Here is a 4,412-nt window from a genome sequence, read left to right on the forward strand (position 1 = left end):
GCTGCAAGCCCTTGCAGTTGTATATAGTTTCACCCAGGTCGCCATTCACCATGATTCGTGTTGTGGACGTAGCTAGGATTCCACACACCCAGGATCTCCACTTGGCACCAAAACCGAGTTGTTCCATGACCTCCAGAAGAAAAGGCCATTGGACGGAGTCGAAAGCTTTTGAGATATCCAGCTTTAGGAGCATAGTAGAGTTTTTCAAAGCATGCAAGCGCCTGGCCATGCTCTGAACTAGCATGAAATTGTCGTGCAGCGATCTACCTCTAACAAAAGTGCTTTGATGATTCCCTACCAAGTTTGGTAGCTCCACCACGAGCCTAGAAGCAAGCACCTTCTCGAAGATCTTGACTACCCCATGAACCAGGTTTATGGGCCGGAAACCCCCCACATCTAAAGCTCCCTCCTTCTTCGTGCCACGCCCAATATGCAACCCTATCCAAAAGGAACTCGAAGGTCCCACCAAGGATAGACCCGCATATTGAAACGCTTTTGCAAGGTGGATATCATTACATCAACATTACATAATAGATGGGGATACATACATAAGGCATACAATGCCACACGAATACAACATCATCATACATAAGATCATCATCCGACTACGGATGAAGCACAAACAGAAACTCAAACGACATCCACCCTGCTAGCCCAGGCTGCCGACCTGGAACCTATCCCCTGATCGAAGAAGCAGAAGAAGAACTCAACGCAAGCAAGCATCGCTCTCGCGTCATGATCATCGCACAACCTGTACCTGCAACTGTTGTTGTAATAATCTGTGAGCCACGAGGACTCAGCAATCCCATTAACATGGGTATCAAGACTAGCAAAGCTTAAAGGGAAAGGAAGGGGTAAAGTGGTGAGGCTGCAGCAGCGACTAAGCATATATGGTGGCTAACATACGCAAATAAGAGCGAGAAGAGAGCAAGCGGAACGGTCGTGAACTAGTAATGATCAAGAAGTGATCCTGAACTCCTACTTACGTCAAACATAACACAGAAACCGTGTTCACTTCCCGGACTCCGCCGAAAAGAGACCATCACGGCTACACACACGGTTGATGCGTTTTAATTCGGATCTGGTGTCAAGTTATCTACAACCGGACATTAACAAATTCCCATCTGCCTATAACCGCAGGCACGGCTTTCGAAAGATTATACCCTGCAGGGGTGTCCCAACTTAGCCCATGACAAGCTCTCGCGATCAACGAAGGAATAGACCTTCTCCCAGGAAGACCCGATCAAACTCGGAATCCCGGTTTACAAGACATTTCGACAATGGTAAAACAAGACCAGCAAAGCCGCCCGATGCGCCGACAATCCCGATAGGAGCTGCACATATCTCGTTCTCAGGGCAACACCGGATAAGTCAAGCTACGAGTAAAACCAGCCCTCGAGTTGCCCCGAGGTGGCCCCGCAGGCTGCTCAGTTCGGACCAACACTTAGACAAGCACTGGCCCCGGGGGGCCTAAAATAAAGATGACCCTCGGGTTGGCCGACCCAAGGGAATGGGATAGGTGGTGGTGAGGCAAATGGTAAAACCAAGGATGGGCCTTGCTGGAGGAGTTTTATTCAAAGCGAACTGTCAAGGGGGTCCCATAAATCACCCGACCGCGTAAGGAACGCAAAATCCGGGACCATAACACTGGTATGACGGAAACTAGGGCGGCAAGAGTGGAACAAGACACTAGGCAAAAGGTCGAGTCTTCCACCCTTTACCAAGTATATAGATGCATTAATAATATAAGAGATATTGTGATATCCCAACCAAAATCCTGTCCACCATGGAGAAATCTTCAACTTCACCTGCAACTAGCAACGCTATAAGAGGGGCTGAGCAAAAGCGGTAACATAGCCAAACAGTGGTTTGCATAGGAAAGGTGTCAAAGGTTAGAGGTTCATGGCAATTTGGGATGGCTTGAATAAACAGGTGATAGGTAGCGCAGCATAGCGATAGAACGAATCAACTAGCATAGCAATGATAGTAGTGAGATCCAGGGTAGCGGTCATCTTGCCTGAAATCCCGCAAGGAAGAAGAACGAGTCCATGAAGAAGACGAACGGATGAAGCCGAACCAACCGTAGACGAACGAATCCTCACGATCGCAACGGAATAGGAACTGTCGAGAAGAAGCACACAACATAGTAAACACACCACACATGAACAAGGCATGATGCACAACAAGCATGATGCATGACAAAGCTACATGAAGCTACTCATGGCAAGAGATGATGCAAACAAGAGCAACACATCAAGGCAAGTTTAAATGAGGCCGGGAAAACATATAACAATTCCGTAAGTCCTCATATGCATATTTCGAAATTGGTCCAGATCTGAATAAACCTTATGTTCAAGTTGTTAAACATCAAGTTAAGATGCACCAAGATGATCTACATGAGATTCTAGTCAAGTTACATATAAAGTTCATTAGATTTGGAGCTACGGTCTAGAAGATATGAACAAAACAAGTTAAGCATGGCATTGATGCAAAATGCACCCAAACATCAAGCAAACACCTCAAAACAAGGATGCAACATGATAATATGAAACTACATGCAATTCTAAGCAAGTTTCACATAGAGCACACTCAAAACGAAGCAACGGTTCAACACACACACATGAAACAAGTTATAGCAACAATCTGTCCAAAACAGCAACTAGGAATATTGCAAGCAACAAAACAATAAGCTACAGCACCACAATATGATAACAAAAGGCATGGACATGAAGTACATGTAAAGCACAACAAAACATGAACACTGAGCTATCTCCAGAAATAACTAGAACATGCTCAAACACACATGGTAAGATTGCAAGTTATAACAATTTCAGACTTTGCAGAAAATAACATCAGGTTGCAATGTTTAGAGCTATCAAACAACATGTTACGGGAACTTTTCATGGCAAACAAAGGCATGGCATGAATCTACTAATTGCATATATCAAAAGTCCCTTACTGACCATAAGCCAAAAAGGATCAGAAAATATGATGGCACCCACGTAAACATGGCAAGTTATATTACAAATTCAAACATGGCAGAAACAGAATTATGAAGGCATGTAGATGAGCTTGTACCACTCACCACAGAGCAATACATGGCACGGCAAGGCAACCAACAGTAAGAAGACATATTTTTGAATCTAAGCATGGCAAGAGCAAGGTCATAGGGTGCATGGATCACTAGGAAAACACATGGGAACAAGTGAACTTAATGTTAACAGGCTGACAGCAACATTATGAAGCAACTTTAGAGCAAGATATGAACAAGCTACAGCAAGCTATAAATGCAACCAGGGGCATGAATGGATAGCATGACATGTAAAACAAAACATATTTATAGAACATCTCCAGATTATGCATAGAATGATTAGTAGCAACATGTTTATATAGCATCATGAAATAACAGATTCAGCCTAGCAAAACAGCAACATCATGTGCACTACTTAACAAGCTTGAATCACTCACCACAAGTCATTGCATGACAAGATAAGCATAACATCATCAAGAAGACATGTTTGTGAAACAAACTAATGCAAGAACAAGTCCATAGCATGCAAGGATCAACTATAGCATCCTTGGCTAAATTGAATAACATGTAAACAATCTGCCAGGAAACATTTTGAATCAAAAGTAGAGCACTCAAATGACATGCTAGACTACTCCATAATTGCAACCAAGGGCATTAATGGATAGACAATAACCACATGTTTAAAACACCCTTACTGAAGTATCTCAAAATATGCATGGATCTCTCTGTAGCATCAAGTTTACATGGCATCAAAATAACAGCAGAACAGGGACTAAAATCAGCAACATCACGATGCCTAGTTTGCATGCTTGTGCTAGTCACCACATTGATCAAAAAAATACATGGCAAGCACCTCTGTAAAGAAGACATGGCATATATCAAAACACATGTAGACATCAACCTCATAGGATGCACACATCAATCATGGCAAAAATGACAAATGAGCTCGTTCTGTTAACAGACAGCAGAAAATATTATGAAGCACTCTTACAACGATGATTCAGGCATCTAGATGACCTCAAATGAATATGATGCAATGGAATGAAATGATGTACGCGTCGATACGAACAATTCAGTATGCTACACGCCCAAAATGGTGCCACGGGTGCAAAGATGTGATGCGATGAAGATGCAACAAAATTAATGGCAGAATATGACTTAGTGGAATTCGTTGGAGGAGAAGAAAGTCAACCGAGGATATCCGATCGGATCTGGCGCGCAGAAGCCGAGGACGACGCCGGAGATGACGACCGGAGCTCCGACGAGGGTCGGGGCGGTCGGATCTGGGCGAGGCGGCCGGAGGAGAGGCCGGAGATGGCGCTGGCGGCGGCGGCGGCGGCCTCCGAGGCGACCAGGCGCGGCCGCGGGGGTCACGGGCGGC

The sequence above is a fragment of the Triticum dicoccoides genome, chromosome 6B, assembly GCF_002162155.2.
Source record: "Triticum dicoccoides isolate Atlit2015 ecotype Zavitan chromosome 6B, WEW_v2.0, whole genome shotgun sequence".
Taxonomy (NCBI): Eukaryota; Viridiplantae; Streptophyta; class Magnoliopsida; order Poales; family Poaceae; genus Triticum; species Triticum dicoccoides.